The 27,848-nt window shown below is 38.2% G+C and overlaps 1 protein-coding gene across 1 annotated transcript in view; it reads right to left on the bottom strand.

Annotated features, from left to right (window-relative positions):
- LOC103047171 (exostosin-1c) overlaps positions 1-27,848 on the bottom strand; it is a 111,881-nt gene that overhangs the window by 12,240 nt on the left and 71,793 nt on the right. The window lies entirely within an intron of this gene.

The raw sequence follows: 27,848 nt of genomic DNA, 5'->3' as shown, positions 1-27,848 counted from the left end.
TCTACCGGGATTATACAAACAATAGAAAAGGACTTTTTGGAGCACATAAACGTGGACCTATTGGTACCATTAGCACATACATATTATGTGTCTATGCACATAGTGGATATATATTTTGCTATCTCATGGGATAAGTCTTTTACAGTCTCAGGCACTTGACAAGCAGGCAGTTAGACAGCTGTGCCACTCTAGAGCTGTACATTATGTAAATTTCCATGATCAATTTAAGTCAGAACTGTGTTTATGTAGTGTAATTTTACATCTATAGATGGCCCTACAGTCTAACTGCTGCTCATTAACCTCCCAGTCTGGAGATCATGTGGGGGGGGGGGGGGGGGGGGGGGGGTTCTAATCTGCAGATTATTTAAACAGTTTTAGCTGTACATCACTTACTCATGTTTTTGAGATGCATATGAGAACATTTAGCAACATTTAACAAGGTTCCAGGAAGGTTAGCATGGGACGTTACAGAAATAATGTTTTAGAAACATTCAGGAATATAATAATGGTTTGCATTAGTGTTATAAGAATGTTTTTCATATAACATTCCTAGCTATGGAGATATTAACATTATGGACACTTTAAAAGTAACATTCCCCAAACTAAATAATGAAATGAAAATGCTGACACTGACAGTGAAATTACCAAAATGTTTAAATATAAAAAACATCCAGACAACTTGACAGGATTAACTTTCTAAGAACATTAATTGTAATGTTCAGAAAACATTCTACTAACCAATTATTGTTAGCAGAGAATTATTTAGCAAACAGAGACAGAAGTTTGAAACATTAAAGTTTGAAATTTATAGATGTATCCAGATCCAAACATCTATAATTAATGCACCATTAAACATTAAAACCTGACCAAATGTGTAACTGTAAATAGTATAATTTATTTGACTAAATAAATAATTAGATTCTATTACATCTAAATTCATAATAATAAAACGCTTAACCCTTATTATAAGTGTCAATGCCGTGAGCACAGCACTAGCTCTGTATGGGTTAGTGTATACAACTCTGCTTCTGGCTGCTAGCTGCCACTTTGGCTTTAGCTCTCGTGCTTTTACTGTAAGACCGTAAGACCCCTCATTTTGCTTGGCTTTGGTCAGCCCTGTGTGGGCAGAACCGTTATGCTGCTGAAAGAATCCAATGTTCCCCTGCGGGCCAGCAGAGCGCGGTGACGGTGGCGGCGGCTGGCCTCCAGCGCCACTCCACCAGGAGAGCAAACACCCTGCTATAAAAGCGCCTCTATCTCCATTCCTTGGAAGACATGTTTATTTACTACTGCAGCGAGAGAGTAAACACCTCCGCCATCGTTTCGGCCCCTCTGGCGCCCCCCTCAATTCCCCAACAGTGTTCAGAGACAGGCTGCTGGCTTGACTCAATCTGAGTGCACAACACTTCTACTTAACCTCCACTCGCACACACTACTATGAAAACTGTAATTATCCTGCCAGCGTGTTGGCATATGGATTTGTGCTTTCATTAAAGCACTAGTTTTACACTCATCAACTACATTTAGCCCTGCCAGGACACGCTTAGTGTCCAAAGTTCGCTTGGATAAATTTATACTGGTGCCAAGACTGGTGTTTAACAATTAAGAACATCTATGCAGCTTCTGAAGGCCTAAACATTGGGAGAGCTCACCTAGGTACACTATACTATGTTTTAATGGCTGCGGACACCCCTTCTAATACTGTAAATGCATTCAACTAATTTAAGCTGCAAATGCATGCACATAGCTGGTCTAACCACTGTTGAAAAGTACTGCCAATAGAATAGAACACTCTCTTGCAGATAAACATGAATCTACTGGCACCAAAGCTAATGCCATGTGTGGGCTATATGGGTTTAAAGCCCCACTAACACTCTAATTACCAAATGCACTGCTCCAAAATCCAATAGAAAGTCTTCCTTGGACAGTAGAGACAATTACTCCAACAAAAGAAAGATTTTTTTTAATAACCTTGGTTCTGGAAAGTGCAAAAAAATGACCAGATGTCCCAATACTTCTGTCCATACATTAATGTATTAATTTCATGACAGTGCCTAAAAAGCTTGAAGGTTCCTCACTGACACAAACTACTCTAATCATCACACAGTTGAATCAAACCTTATTTAGCAATCACAAACAGGCTTACTTAGAGTGCCAATCTTTTATCTGTAAAGTCATTGCTTTAAGTAGAATTCATTGTTTTGTTATAGATTGCCACAATGTTATATAGAAAATTTTACCTTGTATACTAGTGACTATATTGTGGTAAAACTTTAAAATCAGAGGAAAATGCTCATTTTCATATCTTTAATAGAACAGAGCTGAATACCCAACAGCCAGACTAACCCACCCATATGTGGTTGGTGTGGTGCAGTGGATAACACCTCTGCCTGCCAGTGACTTACCATGTGGGAGGCTGTTGTTCAATTCCAGGTCTGGGTGACTATGCTGTGCTACACCAATAAGAGTCCTTGTGCAAGACTCCTAATGCTACATTAGCCCAACTCTGTAACAGGAATGACCATGTAAGTCGTTCTAGATAATAAGAGCATCAGCTAAATGCTGTAAATGGAATGGGTAATTTCCATATTAAACAGCTTTTTTTTATTTACCGCCCCGTTTGCCTCATCCACAGTGACCACAAACCAACTTGGACAGCCACTGCCCTACGGCAGCAAATACATATAGCACAACTGCTATGTCTATTTAACACTAACTAACTGCGAAAACCCAAAGTTAACCATTTTACACAAAAAAATGCACTCACTCCAATCCTTATTGACTCTGATCCTCATTGACTAACTCAAGTTTCATAGCCTTCTATAGTTTATGAGCTCTGTGAACATACCTTATCAACACAAATTTCCTTTTAGGTTGGCCTGAACCATGATTCCACAATCTGCTTAAATGACACACTAACTTGCAAAGCTTAGCTTTTTTTGTGAACTGCTGCTTTAGGACAGTTGACAAAATGGCTGAAGACATACTTTGGCTAACATGAGCAGACTAATAGCAGTGCAGTCTGTGCTGAGTGTGAAGCCTCATGTGAAGTCGGGGGGTTCATTTGTAGGTCTGTACCCCACACAGACGCTTTTAATGGCCGCTTGTTTATGCTGCTAGCAGCAGTGCAGTGTGAGATGTTTAGGGAATATGTGGATGATGGATAAGGTGGTGAAGCTAGCTCTGTTTAACAAGGAGCCACTGAGCTGCCGAGCTGCTGAGCTGCTTCTGAGCGGCTGAGCTTCAGAGCTGCTGTGCTGTTTAGTACATGTTGAGAGAGTGGGCCTGTTTTCACAGATACAGCAACAACACTGGGAATTCAGAGCGAGCTCATATGCGACGTGCATTATGCATGTTAGCACGGGCATCTGGGTGCACTGACGTCTGTGTGTGTGTATTTCTGTGTGTGTGTGTGTGTGTGTGAGTCTAGACTTTAGATTATCTGCGACCCACTTCTCCCCCCACCACTCTGTGCTTTTTGCAGTGTCTTCCTTTGTGTATTTTAATGAAGCCATTTACTCAGAAGTAGTGGAACAAATAAATCATTTAACGGTGTTTTGTTTCCACAAGCTAATAAACAGCCTTCTCCCTCCTGCATTTCCAGCGGCTGAGGGAGGAACCGTGCCAGGTTTGCTCTACATGGGTAAATGCACATGTGTAAGTGTGTGTGTGTGTGTTTGCATACATACACAGACTGCTGGCATGCAAAAGTCATGGGATTTTAGTATATGAAGTCTGCATAATGTGTTACCTTTGAAAATGTCTTGCCCACACCTGTATAAGTTGTGAGGTGTTCTCTTGTGAGTGAATTTGAACACTGGCCAGCGTGCTTTTGACAAAGTGACGTGAATTATTGTGTTTAAGTTTTAGTGAGGCATGATAGTTGGTGGCAGATGAATAGGACATTCTATTTCTAAAGTTGTGTTGGTACACAAATGTCAAATGTACATTCATTACTCATGTAGAAGTAAAGACAATAAGGTTTACAATACTTATGTAGAAGTGGAAGCATCAACTCAAGCTTTTTACTCAAGTGTAAAAGTACTGGTTTCAAAATTAGTTAAAAAAAAAGTAAGGACAAAATCAGGACAAATAAGGACAAAAGCTATAATGACTACAATGTTATATTAAAATGTTAATGTTGATAAATATGGGATGCACTAGACTGTTCCCTGTTTCAGCTGCATATATGCTGATTAAAATGAATGTATTTTAGTAGAATGTAAATATATTAAAGAAGCTTAGTTGGACGTTTTTCTGTGTGTAAATGGTATATGTTTATACTTCTCACCCAATCACAATCAGATTCACTCTATCTGGATGGAGAGATTTATCTGGGGGTTTATTGAACAATGAAAAGCCGGAATGAAAACAAGCTGAAATAAAATAGCAGTAACGAGGCTATTTTTAAAATGTAAGGAGTTGAAAGGTCAGATAATTGTGTGAAAATGTAAGCAGTTGTCAGAAAATATACAATTCAAAAAAAGTATAGATAACCAAAATTTCTACTTAAGTACTTTAACCTTTATTTTACATTATTTAACACTCCACAGTCTCTTGTATACCGGGGAAGCAGCACAATGGGTGGTAATGATCATGACTGGCGGTGTCTGGCTAGATTTGTCCATTTGAACAGACAAACAGAAATCATAACCACATTTAGAATTATTTTTTATTTTACAAAAAAAGAGAGTAGTCCCTGTCACATAACACACTGATGGAATATGTGTGTGTGAATATATGTATGTGTGTGTATGCATATATACCACATAACCAAGGCCTTCACAGTTAAACAATACTGTGTGAGTGTGTGTGTGCGTGTGTGTGTGCGGAGGGGCTTTTATGAGGGTAGACATCCGAATGGCTCTAAATACTGTAAATATGTGTGTGTTGCAAAATAGGTAATTGGTTGTGGTAAACAAGCAAATCTACAGATGTTAATAAGCAATATCAATGAGGGGTGTGAAGTGTGTGTTTCTGTGTGTGTGTGTGTGTGTGTGTGTGTATGTGCTGGCACACACATGCGCGTGTTTACTCCAGCAGAGCACAGAGACGCCTTAGAGTCGGGCTTCCAGTAGCTCGTCTCTCCAGGGGGAAAAGCCTGTTAAACATTTAGAAAAGAATATTCAGGAAATCCTTACTGAGGCAGAGGAGGATCTAATCGAGTAGTGTGTGTGTGTGTGTGTGTGTGTGTGTGTGTGTGTGCACAGGCATGCTAGAAGGCAACACATCAGCCATTCACTTCCGTTCCTCAATAATACACTGCATTATTCAGCTCTAAGTACTGAACCTCTTCTTCCTTTCTCACATCCCATAGTCTTGTTTCTCGCTCTCTCTCTTTATCCACTTCCTCTCTCGCTTTTCCTCTCTCAATTCTCTCTCTCCCTTTTTGCTTTTCTCCCTTTGACTTCTAGCTTTCTTTCTTGCTTCTCTCTGTCTTCTCTCCTCTACTTTTGGCCTTATCTTTTATTATCTTTCTCTTTTCCCTCCCTTCTTTTTCTCCTCACTCTCTCTATCTCTGCCTCAACTCTCTTTCTCTTCTTTCTTTTGCACTTAATTCTTGTTCTTCTTTCCTTCTCTATTTCTCTTCACTACACTCTTTCTATCTTTCTCCAATGTATTTTTTTCTCCTTGTTCCTCCCATCTCTCTCTCTGTATAAGATTCCAAAAGCTGTACCTTCTTATTTAATGTTTTCTACATTATTTAGAGTTTTCTACATTATAGATGAATAATTAAGCTATTAAAACTATGAATTAACACATATAGAATTATGTAGTAAATGTAAATGTGTGACTTCCCCAATCACCTGATCTAAACCCAGTAGAGCTTAGTGTTAAACGCTGTTAAGTGCTTAGCACTTAGACAGGAGGTGATACTTTAAAGAATTTAAAGTATGAAACATAATTAATTTCATGTGTTTTTAATCATGTTTTTTACATCTTCAAAATTAATCTACAATGTAGACAATCATTAAAATACAGCATTCTCTCAGCAAAAAACACTGATATTAGGATAATTACTAATAATATTTATAAAAAAGTAGTGATTTTACATCACAGTGTTCATTAAAACATCTCCTAAGCTATTTTCATGTGAGTTCTCATACAGATATCAAATAATGATAAATCAGATGAGCTGCTGATGGTTTTAATGCAATCTATAGTTTATTAATAATAATAAGATAACCAGCCTAAAGCCTTAGATAGTAGTGTATATACAGTAATACAGTGGTTCTTAAATGTTTTAGACCATGTACCCCCCATGATCAAATATAATTTCCAAGTACTATCTACTGTAGGTATGTGTGTGCTTTGCTCACTTTTGCTATTAGCAGATTATTGACTATTGTTTACGATTAGTGTAGTGTATACCAATGGAGACATCTCAGAGAACTTGAGACTGAGGGAAATAACAGGAGTGCATCCCCTTAAACCCCAGGTTATATATCCAGCTACTGTATTAATCCTAATGCGGGAGCTATTGGTAATTTGGTAATGTGTAATGAGTTCCACAGGGTTCTATGGTTCTAGGGCCTGTGAAACTAATAATAATAATAACACGAAAACCCATACATCTAAAATGCTATCGTGAGAATTCTGCGATTTGGCATTAACACTTTCACATGCATGTATTGCGGTATTTTTTCAGATGGACTAAGAAATGATGACATTTATCTCTTGAAGATTCTATTGGCTGTAAGCAAGAAGGCCGTTACCAAATGCAGGTTTAAAAAAAACCCTACAGTTGGTACTTTTCTCACCATTGTTAAGCAATTGCACCTTTTAGAACAGATGACCTTTTCAATACGGATACAGGACAAATTAGGAGAAAAAAGATGGGGTAAATGGTGCGTTTATTAAGCCAAACTGAAAGATAGCTCATATAGACTTTTATTAAAATATAGTATATGGAAATGTCACACCCAGCTGTTCTGTGACCTCACGTGTAATTTTTGTTCTCTCATTCTCCTTATTATTTGTTCCCTTTCTCAAAACTATGACTTGTTTACCTATACCCAATGGCTGTTTTGTGCATAAATAAAGAGTTGAAAAAAAACATCTAAACTGCTAAAAATAACAGATAAAAACTTTATTGATATGATCCTTATTAGTTTTGCATATGCGAAATTGTGCAAATTTCTGAGGTAATCTTGTGTACCACCCTGGGATTCTTTGGGTAGCACCAGTGGTACTTGTATGGCTGTTTGAGAACCACTGCAGTTATACATTTAATTCTAGTCTTTGGCTTTCCTCTGTCTCTCTCTCTCTATTTTGCTATCTGTCTATATATTCCGCTGTGTCTCTCCCCCTCTCTCTCTGTCATTGAGAAGTCTGGGGGATCTCTCTGGGGGCAGCTGTTACTGTGTGTAACATCACTGCCCAGCATTCCCGGCCTGCTCAGCTGTTGTCAGTGGCTGGGGAGCCACGGCTTAAGTGTGTGTGTGTGTGTGAGAGAGAACAAGTGTGTGTGTGTGTGTGTGTGTGAGAGAGAGAGAGAGAGAGAGAGAGAGAGAGATTTAGAGAGAGGGGGGGAGCCCTGTTTGGGAATGCAGGGGCCGGAAGACGGAGGATAAGGGAAAGGATGGTGTTTGATCCCAGTTAAGCATGTTGATGTGTATGTATGCTAGAAGCTGAACGTAATCAGCATTGCAGTGTTTCTGACCATACCCCGACCAAGCTATACTCCTCCTACCAATGCACTCTCTCACAGAGACTGTTACCAGCCCCGATCAGCTGAACAGAATGTTGGCAAAAATCCAATTTCATCCTAATTAATGCAGCTTGAGTTCAGATTTGCAGAATAACCTTGAGTTTCGGGTTTAAAATGCGAGAGCTGCCTGCAGTTTTAGCTGATCGAAAACAGACAGACTGAAATCAACAGTGTGATGTTTCACCTGCATTCAGAATGAACAGCTTTTGACATTAAAGCAGCATTATATGATAATTGTTACTTATTGTTCCGGTGCTTCTACTACATATAAGGAGTGTAATTAACTGTTACTCAACTGCAATGAATACAAATTATGATGAGTGGCTTGTTTCTCATGGACAGCCCTACACATGCATTCCTGGACAAGCTGAACAATACAAAAAGTGGCCTCTTAAGGTAAAATAAGCATGCAGACTGAGACTGAATAGAGATATATTACAGGATTGTGAGATTTCGTGCAGCTCCACCAAAGTTACATACAGCTCTGGAATAAAAATAGGAGAGAACTTCAGTTTCTGAATCAGTTTCTTTAATTTAGCTATTTATAGGTATATGTTTGAGTAAAATAAACATTGTTGTTTTATTCTATAAACTATTAAGAGTTCAGAAAACAATATTAACCCTGTTTTTTAATCACAGTTTTCATGCATCTTGGCATGTTCTCCTCCACCAGTCTTACACACTGCTTTTGGATAACTCTATGCCACTCCTGGTGCAAAAATTAAAGCAGTTCAGCTTGGTTTGATGGCTTGTGATCATCCATCTTTCTCTTGATTATATTCCAGAGGTTTCCAATTAGGTAAAATAAAAAAGAATCATCCTTTTTAAGTGGTCTCATTTTTTTACAGCACTCTCAGAATTTATTAGTGGAAGCTGTTATGATATAATTGTTTGTTTTTTTGCTTCTCCCTGCAGTTGAGTGGAGTGGAGTGTAATTCACTTTAACTCTTTTATTTGAGTGCTCCACTATGGTCAGCTGTAAACATACATGTCTGGACAAGCCGGTAGACAGAGAACCATGACTGAAAGTTAAAAAAGCATGTGGATTAAGACAGTAGAGTAATATTACAGTAATTACACAAATAGATATAATCAGGTTAGGGAGCATTACACATTTTACAAATGCATTAAAAAATGTAGCAGTTGGTTCTCTGTTTTCTACAAAAGTATCCTTAATTAGTTTGTGTAGGTTTCTCAAATCTAATCGATACCTTAAGCTTTGATACTGCCAAATTCAAAAGTCAGTGGTACCTCCTTAGATTCATTATAATCAATATAAACTACACTTTGCTTGAATGTTAAATCAAGCAAGGCACAAATACAAGTGTAAGCCTTTTATAAGTGGAGATAAGTGCTTGCTTTAAGTACTTCTGAAGAGCTGGGTTTTAAGTTGGCATTCGAAGACACAATCGACAAGGGCACCCAGGGGAAGGTCGTTCCTCTACTTTGGTTCCAGGACAGAAAAAGTCTGGTTGCTTGTCTTCCACACATCTTGAAGGATGGTGGGTCAAGCCAAGCAGTACTTGAAGCTCAAAGTGCTTTCTGTACGGATCAGATTTCTAGCATCATCATCATGTACAGAGGAGTTGTTCCATTTTTGCCTTTGTATACCAATGTCAGCATTAAATCTACAGGACGGATATCGCTGGTTTGAATCCTGTTTATGTAGCTTGCCATTGGCTACAGGAGCCCTGAGAAAGCACAATTAGCCTTTCAATTGGCTCTCTCTGGGTGGGTACACAGCTCTCTCTTTCCACATCACTCCAAAGGGTGATGTCAATTAGCACAAGGCGTCTGTGAGCTGATGCTTTAGAAACGAATAGCTGCGCTTTCCTCCAAGTGTGCTGTGATGCTACTCGGCAATGCTGCATCAGCAACAGTTGAAAATGAGGAGGTGGCTGACTTATATTGTAGAAGGCATGTGCTAGACTTCACCCTCCTGGTGTTGGGGCACCACTAATAAGTGGGTTTGCCTTGTAAATTGGGGAGAAAATAGGATAAAAATTAAGGAAAAAAAAATATATATACATATATATATATATATATATATATATATATATATATATATATATATATATATATATATGCTTCAAAGGAGCACCATGCACTTTTATTTCATTGCAGTAAATACAAATCTTGATTTAAGCTCCCTTCATGGATAGATGTGCACATGCATTTTTGAACAAGCCGAGAGAGAAATAGTTCTGGAGAGAGGTTTTATGCAGCTCCACCAAAGTTACATGGTGCAGTAGCATCGTTTTGGCCTGTGATAGCAATATCAGAGAATGCCTTTCTCACTATTACAGTCAGTAGAGAATCAACAGGATTCTGTATTCATTATTTGCTTTAAAAACATTATGTAGACGCTGGTATGCCGGGATTTATGCCTGAGTTGTGTGAAGCTCATCCCATTTCCTAGCTTAGTGGTAGCTAGTAAAGACATATGCATATGGGGGGTGAATCATGCCACTGCTGTTTTTATTATAACATGGCTTTTGTGCTTTTGATATATTTTACTGCTCTGCATGCTAAAGACGAAATCATGCTGTTGTAAAGAGCCATATTTCTGCTCTGGTGTTTCTCGTATAGCACTTTAGAAACAGAGCTGTATGAAAGCAGCAGCCTTCCAACCCACCTGCTTCTCTCTGATCTCATTATCATTGATGCTCTGGCCAGACAGACTCCAGCAAGCTCTCTCAATCTCTCCCTCTTACACACACACACACACACACACAAACACGCATACACACATACACAACCACACACAGCGGGACCAGGCCCATCTCCATTGATGGACAGCCACCAGTTGTCCACTGATCCTTCTCGCTCATCCGTATCGGAAGCGCAAAGGTCATCTGTCAATCTCTTTCTCTCTCTCCCTTTCTGTGTATCTCTCTCTCTCTCTCTTTCTCTCTCTCATTCTGTCTCTCTCGTTCTGCTCAGTGTTTGTGTGGGATTAAGTTTTTAATCTCCATGCAGCAAGTCTACGCTGCATATGTATCATCCAACAATGCAGCTCAGGAAGACAACAGCATAAGACCCTTGAATTAAAATGTTCTTTCTGAGAACAGCGCTGCTTAAGGACGCACTTCAAAGCCCCTGATCGTGGCTGCACGGAGAGCATGTTTATGTGTGTGTGTATGTGTGTGTGTGTGTGTGTGGAGGGGTGTTTCTGCTTCACAATCAGTGGATTAGGAGGCATAATTTTCAGCACTCCACAAGTCGTGAGCTGTAAGAACACTCTATAGCTATAATCAGGGTTTGGGTAGGTAGTAACGGAATACATGTAACAGTGCTACATAATCAGGATACAAAAAGTAAATACATACAGAGCTTTTTTTCTATATCTTCTTGTTGTGTTTACTTTAGAAAACATCTTCAAGAGGAAGATGGATGCAAGTCATCACAAGCCATCAAACCAAGCTGAACTGCTTGAATTTTTGCACCAGGAGTGGCATAAAGTTATACAAAAGCAGTGTGTAAAACTGGTGGAGGAGAACATGCCAAGATGTATGAAAAAAACTAAATATTGATTTCTGAACTTATAAAAACCTGAACTTGTTTTCTTTGCATTTTTTGAGGTCTGAAAGTTCTGCATCTTTTTTGTTATTTCAGCCATTTCTCATTTTCTGCAAATGCTCTAAATGACCATATTTTTATTTGTGATTTGTCTGTGTAGCGGGCTCAGTGGTTTAATACCTGGTGCTAATTGAGATGTTGAAATATTTTTAATTGGGCGCCAGTTATTAAATTAATTTAATTAGATTAATTAATTAATTAATTAATTAATCAAATTAATTAATAACACAAGACATCTCAGGGTGTGGTTTCTACAGGTGACAGAAATTTTCATAACCAAGTTATCCAGAAAAACACACTGAAATTACAGGTTTTGTAAAATAAAAGTATTTATTAAATCACACAGATATGAGTAAATAATTCATTAAAAAGTCATAAATGTAGCCATTAGCTATCAAATCATAGTGTAGAATGATAAATGAGAAATAAAAGAACAAACACGTTATAATGCTGATATGAAAGGAATAAAGATTAATATAACTATTAAGTGAGTATTTCTAAATAAGGGTCTAAGGCATTTTAAGTCTACGAAACCAATTCTTATTTCCAACCAAGCCACTCAAAATGAGTCATCTATACTAAAGACGCTCTATTAAAGACCCGACCCAGACCATGACCAACAGAACACCATCTGCCGAAAGATTAAACCCAGCTCTGCCTTACTCTGAGTTGTTGAAGTGGGCCTCGGTGACGTCCGCCTGGGTTGGTCGTCTGATGCTTCACCCCGAAAAAGGATCACGTGAGCCTGTCTGCAGGGTGGTTTGACTTCCTGTGTCAGCACGGAGCCCCATTAGAACCCACAGGGTAAATCCCCACTCTCAGCTGGCTTGCTGGTGGCCTCCGGACCGCAGGTTTCTGGGTTGGATCTGGCGGATCTCTTTTTCAGCTGTACTTTAGCTAAACTTAGATGGAATAATGCTTGGCTTCGTAGATTGTAAAATAACCTTAGATATTTTAACTAGGATAGCTAATAGTATTATACTTGAAGATTAAATGCACTAGTCTAAGAAAACTAACTTAAGATGACTAAACTAACAGTCTATCCTTTCTCCATCTCTGGGCTCCCTAACCTCTCTCCTCTAACTGTTTTCCTCAACTCATCTTCTCCAACTCCTTCTCCCACTCCTTCTCTAACTGCTTCTCCTCCAACTCCTCCGACCTGAACTCCCAAAACTCAACTGGCAACTCTCAACTGGAAACTGAACTGTGTCTGCCCAGTTTAACTATTAGTCTCTGTGGCCTGTTTGGCCCCTGAGCTATGATTGGCCCTGTGGCCCAAATGTCTGTGTTTTGATTGGTCTAGGAGCAATTTCAAACTTTGGTGGGGATTCACAAAGGGCCATAAACCCCCCCTCGCTCACATGGTCAGCATGCATCAGCTAGTGGTCTATTTTTCTAATAGACCCAACCAAAAGAAAACTCAACTAAACAGTGGATCAAAATACATTTTTCAGCATATCAGTTTGTGATGATAAATTCAGGAAACACAATCTTACAATTGAATCACAATAAATGTAATATATATATATTGCCCACAAACAGTTTTGTAATACTCAAGATAATCTTAGAAATACAATGATGGATGGTACTCTGTCAGAAAGAGATCAAGAGTCATGATATTATTTAAACCCAATTAAATCACTTAAAAGATAATACATGGTTAAACCACTGATAACCAAATAAAGCTAAATTATCAAATGCTAATTAAACCTTGTTGATTCAGACTTGAATGTGTAGGAGAATTCAATCAGGACACATCCAAACACATATACCATATACCAGACACATATACCATTATTTAGTAAACATTCTATAAAACACCTTTTTTATATAGTCAATATATATGTATTTTAAGCAAAATCTTCTGAGTGAGAAATTCCTCCCCTTTGCTGAGTGTTCAGATAAGGCTTGGTCCTTGCCTGTCTGAATTTACGACGGTGGGGGAAGGAGTTCTTTCTGCACCCCACAGAATTTGAGCCTGCAATGTTGAAAATGGAATCCCAAGCTTAGAACATTTCTCTTAATTTCATTAATCTTATTTCTAAGTGATTGCAGAAATAACTAGGCACAAACCCCTAACTTGGTACAACATTTGGTGAATTAACAATTTCCAAGGCATTAATTAAGTTTTGACACTCTCTTAAGTCCGCAGTCCCGTCCTAGTGATGGTGTTGCAAATGTTCCAAATGTTTACATTAACTCCGAGGTTTATGACTTGGAGGAATGTAAACAGAATTTTACCCTAAACTCGCATTTAGGGCTCTTGAGCGAGGCTGAGCGAAGAAATAGTCAGTAAATGTCATTTTGAAATTTAAGGTTGTTTGAAAAAAAGATTACTCCAAGGTTTTTTTAGAGTGTTCTGGGTTCGAAGTTTCCTTATAGGCCGTAAAGTGGGGGTAGTGTGTGTTTGTGTCCAAGCAATGAAGAAATCCTCTGGTTAATCCACTACATCTGTAGTTTATAAAATAAAAAACTCATTTTACTCAAACATTTACATATAAATAGCAAAATCAGATTCAGAAACTGATTTGTTTTCAGAGCAGAATTTTTAAAGGTAATTTGATTTAGATTACATTACATTAAAGCAAACCCTGTCAATAATTCTTGCTAAATGTGTACAAGCCTCATTTCTGAACCAGACCTTCCTAAAAAGGAAACATTCATCTGAATGTTGTTATTTGTGCATCATAATAAAACACAGTTGCTCATTGAGTTACTCAGATGACTAATGCTCTATTTAGAAGGTGTCTAAAACAAGAAGTACCCACAGGGGGCTCACAATGGAGGTTAATGGGGCAAGTTAAAAGCATTAATCCGTACAAATATGCCCCTTTTCCAGCTGCCAAGGGTACCGGCTTAACCAAACATGTCCTCCGGGCACCCGCCTATAAGTATTCCTGCCATTAAAATTGATCTGGAAAGAATGCGTGTGGTGGGAGGGGGTGGGAGGAAATCCAGATTTGTTTCAGTGTTACTGGAACCCCTGAAAATGGAGAACACAGCCATTGAGAGAAAGTCAGCTCAGCACGTATTTAAACCGAACGCCAATTGAGCTTCACAGTTCTCGAATAGAGATATTCCCAAGGTTTTAAGGTTTTGTTCTCCTGTGGTCAGAAGACCATGCTCCATTAACCACTTAACCATTTAAAGCCAAGAGGATTTTACATTTTAATATACTGTTTAAAACGTGATTCTTAATCCGTTACCATGTATAAAGGTCGAGGAGGATCTGTAATGTAATTTGTTAGGGATTTTACAGGCTGATCTGTCAGGAAGGTAAAGTAAAATATCTGTGACATTTTCACAAATTGAAACATCCTGGTCTAAATGTCCAGCACCATGCTTTGAGGTGGTAGCAGCTCCAATAAAACTGCTTACAACTGTAGTTTTGCCTGTACTGTGTAATAATACATAAAGAAATATAAGAAGAGCAAGAAGAGTTTGTTATTAATAGGGTTGTAACAATTTATATCTGTATTAGAGCTGCTGTATAATGGTAAAATATATTGCAGCAGTTTCTTCTGAGAAATATATTGTGATATTAAAAATATGGAAGTAAATGATCCACTTTGTCAGAAAACTAAAATTGCACGTGTAGCCAAGATTGGAGTAAAATTATATAATTATATGTTATAGACTATCATTGTCTATAACAGCAGACAAGGATGAACATGCCATTAGTACATATGTCATTGTGAATGGAAATTTTCCTTTTGCTTTATGCAGTAAAAGTAGTAACACTAAGTTAATTAGCATTCAATAACACTGCATCCTTTATTTAACATTACCTGAATGGAATAAAGGCCAACCTTTGGAAAAACACTCAAAATCAAAAAAGGATTTTTACACTAGCATGAGGAGAAAAAGTTAAAATACAGATAAAAGCCAAAAAGCATAAAAGAATGATGGAAAAGAGTTTTTCAAATAAATTATGACGCATTAAGCCACAAGTGCCACCAGTGCATCCAGTAATATAATGTACCTTTTCATTGACAGCAGCATATATTTGCTGTCCAATGAAAAAGTTTTAGTTTACTACATAATTTAATCAGACAAACTATCCCTTACACTGTTCCAAAATGTATTGATGAACTGACCAATAGAAATACTTCAAAATTACCTGAAACATACATTGACTTCCATTGAAAGTTTAAAGGTTTTTTTTCTCTCTTCTTTAAAGTTGCTGTCTTGTTTTTCAATGGACAACGATAGTATACACGATGATGACTGTGTTAATAAGCTTACGTCAAACATTTCTCACTACTCTATAGTCTATAAGCACAAGTGTTCAACTTATGTAAAGCAATGGTAATTCTATTGTCAGTGGGCGTGGGTCCCTGGTGACTTAAAACAACTGGTTGTACAGATGATCTGATTTTTTCTGCCAAAATTTGATAAATATGCATTATAAAACATTTGTGATGATGATGATGATGCTGAAACAATATACTGTTCAGCCCTAATTCATACTGAACTGCAGCATCTAATGCCAGGAGTGGACTTGAGGGGAGTGACATGATCGTAGTTCATTAGGGGTGCAAGCACCAGTAAAATGAGTCCCATAACCACTAAAAGTGAAAGAAAAAGTTGTTTTTTAAAGAGTTTGTCTCTGAAAACTGAAAAATGTTAAAATTTAGAAGTCCCCTTAGAAAAATGAAGGAGAATGCAGCCGTGGGACAAATCTTATTGTCTGCTGAAAAGATGTTTAAAATGAAAGTAACAGGCCTGTCCCCACTAAATAATAGTTTCTGTGTCCCTTCCCTGTAAACTCCTTTTTAAATATTTAATTTACACTCCACACTTATCTTTTTAAAGGGGCAGTGTGGCTGGGTTTGGGATCATCCACCCTCCTGAGCTTGCTAATGCTCTTGTCACAGAGTGCAATCAAATCATTTAAAATCTATCATAAAGATTGATCTGGTCAGTAGAGACAGTTACTCCAATAAAACTCTTTTTAATACCTTTGATTTTCTAAAAAAAACAACAACAAATTAGCAGGTGTTCCATTCGATTTTTCTATACAGTCCATCTTATTTAAACCCTCCTGTGTAAAAAGCTATGCTTTGTGTCATTACTGTTATTGAGTGTTCAGTCTGGCTACACTGATATATACATCCAGGCGATGGTGTTCCTTTACGAAAGTTCACAAATCTGACTCTGATTGCTTTAGAACAAAGACCCTGTAGCAGGATCAGTATCTCAAACCCATTCTATTGAGAACCTTTTACGAGGAAAAGCTCATACTGGCCTCTGGTCAGTGGTGTAGGACTCTGCTGGCTATAAGTTAAGGGGAGGGTGGGCGTAAGGATACAGTGACAGGTCGCGTTTCAATCTGCAGAGAAATGACAATTCACAAGCTCCACTTACACTGAACTAATGGAGGGAGAGAAGGATGTAGTGAGAGAGAGAGAGAGAGAGAATTCAGAGATAGGCTGAGTGTGTTAGAGAGAGAGCAAAAGAGAGAGAATGAGAAAAAAAAGACAGCACCAGAGGCCATCCAAGCCCCAGTGCAAGAAATGTCTTATTATAGCAGTAACTAGATCCCATTTCTCTCTCCCTCACTCTCTTCTGTTTGAGCTCTGACTGTATCTCTCTCATTCTGACTGTATCTCTCTCTCCCGCTTTAACTGTATCTCTTACTATCTCTCTCTCTCTCTCTCTCTGGATTTCTCCATCTTTCTCTACTGCTTGCTTTTCCTCTATGTATCCCTCCCTCCTGCTCTTCTCGCAATTTCTCTCCTCCTTTCTGCCTGTCTAATCTCTGCTCCCACAGCTGCAATGCCAGAACGCTGCTGCTGTGCTCTGTATGTGTGTGTGTGTGTAAGTGTGTGTGTGTGTTTGTGTGTCTGACTGTGAGTGTGTGAGTGTGTGTGTGTTGTGCGCAGATGTTTTAATCTGATTGTACGTCTGAGTTTGGGTTTTCTCTCTCTTACGGTGGGGCACAGCAGCTTCTGTTGCAGCAGCATCACGATAAGCTTCTCTCGTTTTTCTTCTGTCTGTCTGTCTGCCTGTCTCTCTCTTTTGCCCACTTCTTCACTGATTTAAATCCCCGTCGCACACACACACACACACACACACACACACACAGTCTTTCTCTCTCTCTCTCTCTCTTTCTCTCTCTCTTGAAACCTGCATGGTTTATGAGTCATTTGACAGCACTGTGTCACACCGACATTTCTCTAAGCGCTTGCTTTCGCTCTCTGTAACATATGCTTCAGTTAACCAGTCTATTACAAATGCCAAAACACAGATACTTACATACACTATGCGTCCAAATGTTTGTGGACACCTTTTCTAATAAACGCATTCAGCCACTTTAAGTAGTTCCTACTGCTGACACAGATTGTCTAGTCTCTGTAGAAAAGCACTGCCAGTCTGTGGAGCAGATCGCGAAACTATTGGCATCATGCCTAATGCCAGGTGTGGGATAAGGGTGGTGTAAAGCCCCTAAATATGGAGCCCAGGAGCAGTGGAACAGTGTTCTCTGGAATGATGGGGCTCCATCCAGTGTATTTGGGATGAGTTGGGCAAGTTGGAGATGATGACTTTGGGTGTCTTTTTTTTATCGCTAATATCCTAAAAATGTGTGTTGTCCATAGCGTAACTGTGTGATATTTTTTGGTATTTTCCTTATACTTAATGCTTGGCTTGGCTTAATGCTTCACTGGCATGCTAGCTGCCAACGTTTGTGCTTTTTTTGTGAAGTGTTGATTTAGGATCATATATACCCACAAATGTTTAACAGGTTCCTCCAACAGTTGATGTGCTGCATCCAATTCTGCACCTGAGAATTCTGAGCTTGATCTGACCAAAAGAGGTGGTCTCAGTCCAAATGTACTGAACCATGGTCTGGTTCGTCTGCTGTGCGAAAGCACTTTTCTAGATGGTTTGGTGTTTTGGACTAATTACATAAAATAAAAAAAACACTCTTTAAACAAACCAGAGGAAAAAAGAATTGTTGTTGTGCCATAATCTGAATCGCAGCAGTATGAACCCAATTTATTTTTTAACAGTAAATTAACCCTTATTTATAAAAAGAAATAAAATCTAATTGTGGATAAAATTTCACACTCATTCTGCTGGAGTGCACATGAATGTGAAAGGGTTTCAGATTCTAACTGAGAGATAGAATTCATTAGAATACCTAGAAAAGCAAATCGCCTTATAACAAACATTGTAAAAAACAATTAATACGAAGTATAGAGACTCTGCCCAAGTGTCTGATGACGACTGGATGTAATAAATCTCTTTAGGCTGCTCACTAAACTGCAGTGTTAAACCGAAACTAATCACCAAATGTACACAACGTAACAAAGATATGAACCTTAGTACAGACCCTGGTCTGGACCTTATGAAGTAATAAATGTAGGTATGTAATTTAGATACATTTGTATTAACTACATTTAAAATGTTACATCCCGTGTGCTTATAACTATTACTATCTAGTTATTAAGTATGTTGTATATTATAATAAGACTCAAAACTGGATTGGGATCAAAATAGCCTATAGCCGATCTGTTTAAATATGCTTGGAATGAAGTCTTTTTTAATCATTGTAAGACTGTATGCATTATGCTATATCTGCCTTTACATGTGTATATAATGCATACAACACACATACATGATCTTATGTTCTGATATTGCATAAAAACAAGGATCTGTGTGTGTGTGTGTGTGTGTGTGTTCCAGCCTAGTGCACAGGAAACCACACGGCTAAATCCAGCGCTGTTCTGCTATTTGTCCTGGCCTATGAACTAACGCCTCCCACAATGTGCTCAAAAATACTGCCCACTCGCTCCCTGTCATTAACTATATACACACACTCTTTGTGCATGTGAGAGTATGTGTGTGCGCCTGTGTGTACGTGGATGCTTTTTTATATCCCCCCATTACAATCCCTGTATTCCTCTGTTCTCTCTGTTCTCTGTCTATTTCATTCTCTCTTTCTTTCTCTGTTAATTACAGGAGGATGGGGATAAAAGGCCTAAGCTCTCTAATCTGGACTGATACGACCTTTTTCAACAGCTGATCCATTTACACCATTACACACACACACACACACACACACACAAACCCCTGACACACATAGAGGATCACAAGCACAAATGCATAATTTTTCAATAATATACATTAACAATGTGTTCATTTCTATCTCAGATTGTGGAGTCGAGGTGACTCAATGAGTAAAAAAAATCACAGCATTGTGGGTTTGATACCCAGATCGACAAAGCTACAACTGGTTGGGTGCTTGTTGGGTTGGTAACATGCTCTACTCCAGGGATGCTGTAGCACTGCTGACCTTGTGCTCTGACCCTAGCTTTCTATATATGTATACAGTGTATGTAACAACTCTGGAAAAAAATAAGAGATTACTTAAAAATGATGAGTTTCTTTGATTTTACCAAATTGAAAACCTCTGGAATATAATCAAGAGGAAGATGGATGATCACAAGCCATCAAACCAAGCTGAACTGCTTAAATTTTGCACCAGGAGTAAAGGCATTAAGTTATCCAAAAGCAGTGTGTAAGACTGGTGGAGGAGAATATGCCAAGATGCATTAAACTGTGATTAAAAAAAGGGTTATTCCACCATGAATATAAACTGCATCTGCATCTTTTTTGTTATTTCAGCCATTTCTCATTTACTGCAAATAAATGATCTAAAAGACAATATTTTTATTTGGAATTTGGGAAAAATGCTGTAGTTTATAGAATAAAAAAACAATGTTCATTTTACTTAAACATATACATATAAACTGATTCAGAAACTAAAGTTGTCCCTCTTTTTTTCAGAGCTGTACAGTGTATTCAGTATATTCAACATTCTTACATGCATACATAAATTATACATTTATATAAATGCAGCAGTACTAACTCAGAGTTCTCAGAGTTGCTGGTCTAAAAGATGCACTTTCTGTCACAGTGCATGGCAGGACCTATCACTCGTTGTTCATTAAGCATGAGACGAGTGCAGAAAGGCGTTCTGACAGCTCGGCCGCTCTCTGATGGTGGTCGTGTGTAAAATGCTCTGAACGCAGTGCTGTGCGCTCAGGCAGGAATGCAGGCTGATAATGTCAGGCAAGTGTGAAAACATGAAAGATGAAAAGGCTGTGCATAGCTGTGCACAGACATTTGGAGGGGCAGTGGCTCAAGTCCAAGAAAGGTCATGTCTGGCGGCTGGCCCTGTGGATGACCTCACACCTTAAGCGCTACTACAATTTATATTTTATTATGCTTACAGAATTTTACTGCTGTTTACATGCTGGCACAAAATGCCACATGTACTGGAAGAACTAAATGGCAGGTTCTTTATTCATTAAGATTACATTACGTGCTCGTCTTAAAAATACGACATTACTAACATACATTTAAGTTATTATTATTGTGGGTTGTCATAATAAATCTGGTGTAAATGATTGGAATGTGTGTCATACAATTATAGGAGCTATCCTGTATTTAATTGGGTTGGTTAGCAATAGCAATTTGTAATAGGTTAAACATGATTTAAGGATACTTTAGCGTAATAAACTAGTATAATACAGTCATTTTAAATGGCTGGACAGAGACAAGTCTGACAAGAAAAGTACTAAAATGTTCATTTTAGTGCAGCAATGTTTATGATTTAAGTTAACCGGTAAGGCTGTGGATAATTGACAGAATGGTTGTAGTTTACTGTGGTATGGCTGAGAGTTTATTGGCTGTAGTTTACAGTGGCATAACTGTGGTTAATTGCACAGCAAATTTCTGGAGTTCAAAAACCTGGGGTTAAACAAAAAATGTGTGAAAGTGTTAAATGGTGTGAGTTAATTCTCCAACTTGAACTACAAGTTAAGTTGAGGGGAACTCTTTGGTGGTGTACAGTTTATTTCAGAGTTTATTTCAAGGTGTTAAAGAGCATGACTGAACGCTCTAATGGACGTGTCTCCCAATCCCAGCTTACCATTAGTGTGTAGTCTTGCCAACCAGGGCTGCTTCCATGGGGTTTTCCATTCTATTTTATATAATGGTTGTTTGCCTAGCTCACATTTTGTTGGCTATAAGAGTAAGGTTAACTCCTAGAGTCTATCTTCCAGAAAAAAGTTACTTTAACTCTGTCATAGAGTGTATTCGATGATCACGCATATACATTTAAAATTAGTTGATTTTAACTCTCAGAGAGTTTATTCCAAAAAACAGAATTTGGTGTCTGTAGTACAGATGTAGGTAACTGTAATAGAAGTAGTTTAACAGCATGAATTTTATTAACTGGCATAAAGGTATATCAGACTGTTGTATAAATTAAGTGGATATTGAAGTATTTATTGTAGTGTAACTGTAGTTCACTGTGTTATCAATGTTGTACAATATGGTTGTGGTTAATTGTTTAAAGCTCTATACAGATATATTTGAGTTATGTATAGTGTAGCTGTAGTTAACTGCAGCATTTGTGTAGTTAACTAGTACAGTGGTAGTTAACTGTAGTGTAGCTGTAGTTAACCAGTAGGACTTTAATCTTCTGTAACACAACTCTAACACAATTTTAATCTGGATACTATTTTGAACTATATTCAGACACCTGCGCCACAGCATCACATTTTTATTTTGCTGATTTTGCTCAGTGCTGAGATTTGTTTCACTGAGATTTATTACAATGAAAAATATCTGCCCCACTTCCCTCCGAAGGTCCCTGATGCTGAAGAATGAAAGATCTCTATCTGTAATGCTGTCTCAGACAATATTCATACTGAGACAGATACAGATGGCTGAGACTCTCAGGCTGTATGAGAACACATGATATTTTTAAGCCCAGTGAATGCCCACATATGCTGTTACTATGAGAAATGACTACAGTCTGATCACGCTAATCAGATTTGATTACTTGTGATGCGCAATGTGGACCGATTTAAGAAAAATCTGACTGGCAAAGGCAAAGCAGCACAAATTGGATTTTGGAGTAATACTGTGATTCTAATTTGGGCTGAAAAAGGAATTGGATTTGTTCCTTTAATGTGAATGCACGGAAAATGTGCTGCTGTGAGCTGTGTGCCTTATTCCTTATTTCTTATATGTGAAATATCTGATCACTATATGGAGCACTATTTTAGGCAACAGAATTTGACATGGTAGTGAATGATTTGGGTAATGATGAGCTCATTGCTGAGCGACAGCAGATTGTATCTTACTCTCATTGGCAAACAAATAGTCAAACCCAAAACGAATACACTTACAGGAATGAAACTTGGTGGGTATTTCTGACAGACCGCCATGGAGTGACTGAGAATGGCAGTGTAATGAATCCTGATTTTGTCTTGGTGGAGACGACCAGTGAATCTGTTTGTGAAGTCGCTGTGTTCAGTGCTAAAATCAGCGATTTGTTGAAACAAGGTTTACAAGCCCTTTGACAGCCCAAAGTTACATTAACAAGGTTTGCAACCAGTGGCTCTACATTTCCTAAACACAAACCCCCATCATGCAATTCTAACAGGATGATGCTCATCAACATACTACTATCACCACTCCACCCCTACAATAAAATCTGCAGGAACTGCATGAATATTCAAGTTGCATGGGATGGATTTTCTGGGGCACCACTAGGAACCTCTACAACTCCATGTCAAGATATCTGACATGTTGTGTGTTACTCATGCATTATACACTACTTATGTTTGTGAAGCTAAATAAATATGACCAGGAATTAGCTATATCAATGTTTAATTATTTATTTTTCCTGGTAACCTTTGTCTTCCTATCAAATAGTAGTTCAATAATATACTTCCTTCTGGCCTTCCTCAAGAAAGCTAAGTATTAAAATTTATCCAACCAACGCAATGAATTATGGGTATTTCAATAAGTGTTTGTGCACTATATATTATAGCACATTGTGGAATCATTACAGTGCACTGTAAATTCAGCACTTATCTATACATGCACTATACAGTTACAGTAAAAAGTATGAGAACCTTTTGGGATTACTTGGATTTCTGCATAAATTGGTCATTAAATGTGTCCCGATCTTTATCTAAGTCACAACAATAGACAAACACAGTCTGCTTAAACTAATTTGATTGCTGCTAAAAGGAGGGTCAACCAATTATTAAATCCAAAGGTTCACATACTTCCCCCCTTACTGTGAATGTTAACATGTTGTGTTCAATAAAACCATGCAAACATATAATTTTTGGGTACCACTTTAAAATAATACTACCTTTATAAAGGGTTTATAAATGGTTTACAATTAGTTTATTTAATAGTTACTTATTAGGTTGTAAATGCCTTAAAAATCATTAATAATCAGTTAACACATAACACATACAGAGAAAGGGCAACAATGACCTGTTGTTTGCCAAATAGTGAACCCACAGCCGTTCTATGTGTTATAACTGATTATTAATGATTTTTAAGGCATTTACAACCTAATTAGTAACCATTAATACTCTTATAGTAAACTCTTTATGGAGGTAGTCTTATTTTAAAGTGGTACCAATTTTTGTGTGGTATTAGTTTAAGCAGACTGTGTTTGTCTATTGTTGTGACTTGAAGATGAAGATCAGAACACATTTAACGACCAATTTATGCAGAAATCCAAGTAATCCCAAAGGGTTCACATACGTTTTCCTCCAACTATATAGTGAATAGTGCACAGTTTTTGATAAAGCCATCATTTTATCTTCAGCTCCTCTGACCATTACACTCTGCTCACTGAGCCTTGAAGTCTTAAGAGGGGGAGTGTGTCAACAAGCCATTTTAGTTGTCACTGAAAACGCAGGGACAGCATGAGAGAAGGAGTTGAGGGAAGTAGTAGAGGTGGCAGTAAAATGATGGAGGGAGTGAAGGAGTGGGTAAATGAGGAAGAGGTTTCAGAATGGGCTTCAATTTGCCTCACTGGTGAAAGAAATGGCTCTGAATTATTTATAGTAAATTTACACATCAATGACAATCTCTCCTCCATCCCTGCTGCTTTTTTAAGCCAAGAAATTGATGGTGTGTGCCTGGATCAGCACTCTAAGTCAGGTGTGATTATATATGTAAGGGAGGATATTCATGCAGAAAAAAATCACACTACTACTGTATGTATATCTTCACTGTCACAGAAAAACCTCTTTCCAACAAGTCAACTTTACAGGAGAATTAAGCCTTTTTTACTTTGAATGGAACTCTCAAAATCTATTTAAGTAGTCATATGAACAGCACACTTTGATTTCTTAGATTAGAGTAAAATCCAAAAATTCTGATTTAAAAATCTGATAAGTAAAGCTAGATTTTAGCTCAGTAATATCAGTGCATGCTCAGTCTGTGAATGAATGAAAACAGACTGTCGTACTGAAAATAAGCAAACTGGCCCAAACAGGTTATATTAACCCAATGGCTGTCAGACTGCCAAAGCTGTATATTTTTTGTGAAACTAAACTTTTTTTGCATTCTTTCACTCTGTTTTTAAATATACATTCTTAAATGGTGCAGCAGATTTGTGCAACCTCTGATTGGTTGATCTAACTCCGTGTCTCAAACCCCACAATGTACCTACCTACCTACCTAGCAACAGCACTCATGGCTAAATTGGAGCAGCCTGGTGGCCAGTCTTCATTAATTGCACATTGCACCAGTAAGAGCAGAGTGTGAAGGTTCAGTTAGCAGGGTAAGAGCACAGTTTTGCTCAAAATATTGCAATGCACACAACATTATGGGTTGTGAGTTCAAAAGTGGACAAACTGTTGGTGCACATCTTGCTGGTGCATCTGTGACCGAGACAGCAAGTCTTTGTGGTGTATCAAGAGCCACGGTATCCAGGGTAATGTCAGCATACCACCAAGAAGGACCAACGACATCCAACAGGATTAACTGTGGACGCTGTAAGAGGAAGCTGTCTGAAAGGGATGTTCGGATGCTAACCCGGATTGTATCCAAAAAACATAAAACCACGGCTGCCCAAATCACGACAGAATTCAATGTGCACCTCAACTCTCCTGTTTCCACCAGAACTGTCCATCACCACAATAAATTATTGTGGTCTGAAACCAGTTTTTAGTTTCGTTGTCAAACACCTGTACATCATTATTTGTATGTCGCTTTGGATAAAAGTGTCTGTTAATGTAACGTAATGTAATGTAATGTAATGTAATGTAATATACTTTGCTACTGGTGTTTTCGCATATTACAATTTCTCTGAAGCACACTGAGCCACAACTTTTATTCAAATGTCATAAAATGAAGAAAAATATAGGCAAAAATATTCATACTATGTTTTTGGGGGACAGTGACAATATGCATGTATCCAAAAAAAGTACTTAATCTCCAGGTTTTGCAGTGTTTAGAATCAGGATCATATGTTTTCTCCAAATGAATTCCAAATAAATGCTGGCAAAAATCTTTGTGTGTTTGTTTACTTGCAGCTTCCAATCCGTCTTGCTGGCCTGTTTGTGTCTTCCAGACCACTCTCCCTAAAAAAGGAGTCGGACTACAAAGCTGGCGGCTGTGTGCCTCTTGTCCTGCTCTTCAGGCCGGTTGAGGAGCACTGACTGAAAAGCAGCTGCACTTCAAAATCGCCACAAAATAAGCTCTTTCATCCAGCTATTACAGGAGCCTGCGACACGCTCTGCTCTTTCAGAATACTTTGTCTAATCGAGCTTTCGTTTGCGCAAACACTTTCAAACAGATTCATTAATGCAGCCTGATCCTAGACAAATAGAACTGCTGCAGTGTTTTGTACGGGGGGCAGCTGTGTTAATAGTTGCGGAACTGAACCCAGTGCACAAGGGCCACTGCGGTCGGCTCCCGGTCTGTCCTTTTGTCTTTTGATCCTTTTGTTATTTTTTCTTTCTTTTGCCATCGCTGCATTCGGATGATGGTTTTACGCAGCTTTTAAAGGCAGCGTATGCTTTGTGGCTTTTTTGGGTGCTATTAAGTTACTGCAAAAAAAAAAATTGAGAGACAGCTTTGGCAAAATGATATGAATGTACACATTGTAAACAATGTGGAAAACATAAAAATGACTGTTTTTTGAAGATCTTTGACCCTATAGCCCTGTTTTTTTCTAATGGTGGAACTGATCAACTTATGTGTAAGTTACACTTACACATAGTGACTTTCTAGAAACCCTAGGACGCTTTACAATTTACACGTTTTACACACAATCATTCATACTCAGCACTCATCCACACACCGGTAAGAAGCGACAGCCAATAGAACACAGCGTACTCTCAACCAGAAACAACTGAAGGACTGCAGGTTCAACAAGCTACCACTAAAAAAAAGACCCAAAACACTCAATGACCTCAGATTACCTCACTGATGATGTGTCTCGGTTCATTTACATGATGTATTTGTCACTGACATTAATTATCTTGCATGTTTTATGGCCTTTCTATTAATACAAATAGAGAAAATATGCTGCAGATATAATTCTTGCTTCAAAATGGCTGCTACCTAAGTTTTTTTCTATATTTATAGATGCATTTTACACTCTAATGCATATTTTAAATACCAAACATGTCTTGGCTGACTGCCTACGTTTGGTTTAAGGAGGAAAAAAAAAAATCCAACTTTAAGCTGAACTAAGCTAGCGTTCACTCGCACATGCCATGGGAGCTCTGCTGCCTTTGGGCAGCGATGCACAGTGGTATAAATGCAGCTGGTTTGAGTCTTGACACTCTTATCCCTTTTGTATCCGCTTGCATTTACTGCGCATATTCTGGCAAACGTAGAAAAGCCATGGAAGAGGACACTGCCGATTATACGAGGGCAACATATTCCTCTCATTAAAACAGCTGGTTCAAAAATATCTTACCTCAAAGAGTCAGACAACTGACAAAGTGACTAAAACACCCCGGAGTAGTCACAGTTTATTTAAGCCCTGAAGCCTGCCAAGATTTCACAGTCTGCAGCTTCACCTCCTTCTAATGGTTTAAATCAGTGCTTTAGCACATGGAAGGAATGTGTCATTGTTATTGGGTGGAGCTGATATGTATTTTTGATTACTGTAAGGATTAAATATGGCATCTTGAGTTCTTTATACAAACATTATCCTCTTGTGAAGTGAGGGCTACATGGTTTGGGTAGGAAGATGTTGAGCAACTCTAGACTGCTAACCAAAATGTGAAATTAGTTTTTACATTTTATACTTCACACAGTATATAATTTCAGTAAGGACATGTCTGGCCAGCCTAACAAATGTAGCTAAGTTTTCAAGCTAAACAAGGTGCTAAATAGAAAGCTAACAAACTAGAAAGACACAGAGACACTCATTACACATTAATGATGGTAAATGGCATTTTTGAAAACATTATTAAATGGTTAATTAACATTAAATTAATAATTAACACTAATTAATTGACACTTGAAAAGACATTATTAAACCTTAGAAATTGTTTATGCTTAAAGTGACATAAACCCCCTGATTTTTGCTGACTCCACCCTCAAATAAAAAAAAAAGGCTAACAATGGAAGGGGTAGGTTGGGAGGGGCTCTGGGTGATGTATGGGTTTAGAGGCAGGGCAGGAGGGAGAGCTGATTGGCGGCAGCATGGGGGAGGTATATTAATTGACTGATCTGCATATTGTGATATTGTGTACTAAAGTAGGCA

This window comes from Astyanax mexicanus, chromosome 3 (genome assembly GCF_023375975.1).
Source record: "Astyanax mexicanus isolate ESR-SI-001 chromosome 3, AstMex3_surface, whole genome shotgun sequence".
In the NCBI taxonomy this organism is placed as follows: domain Eukaryota; kingdom Metazoa; phylum Chordata; class Actinopteri; order Characiformes; family Acestrorhamphidae; genus Astyanax; species Astyanax mexicanus.
Note: the sequence above shows the minus strand (reverse complement) of the source record. Positions and strands in the feature narration are given on the sequence as shown.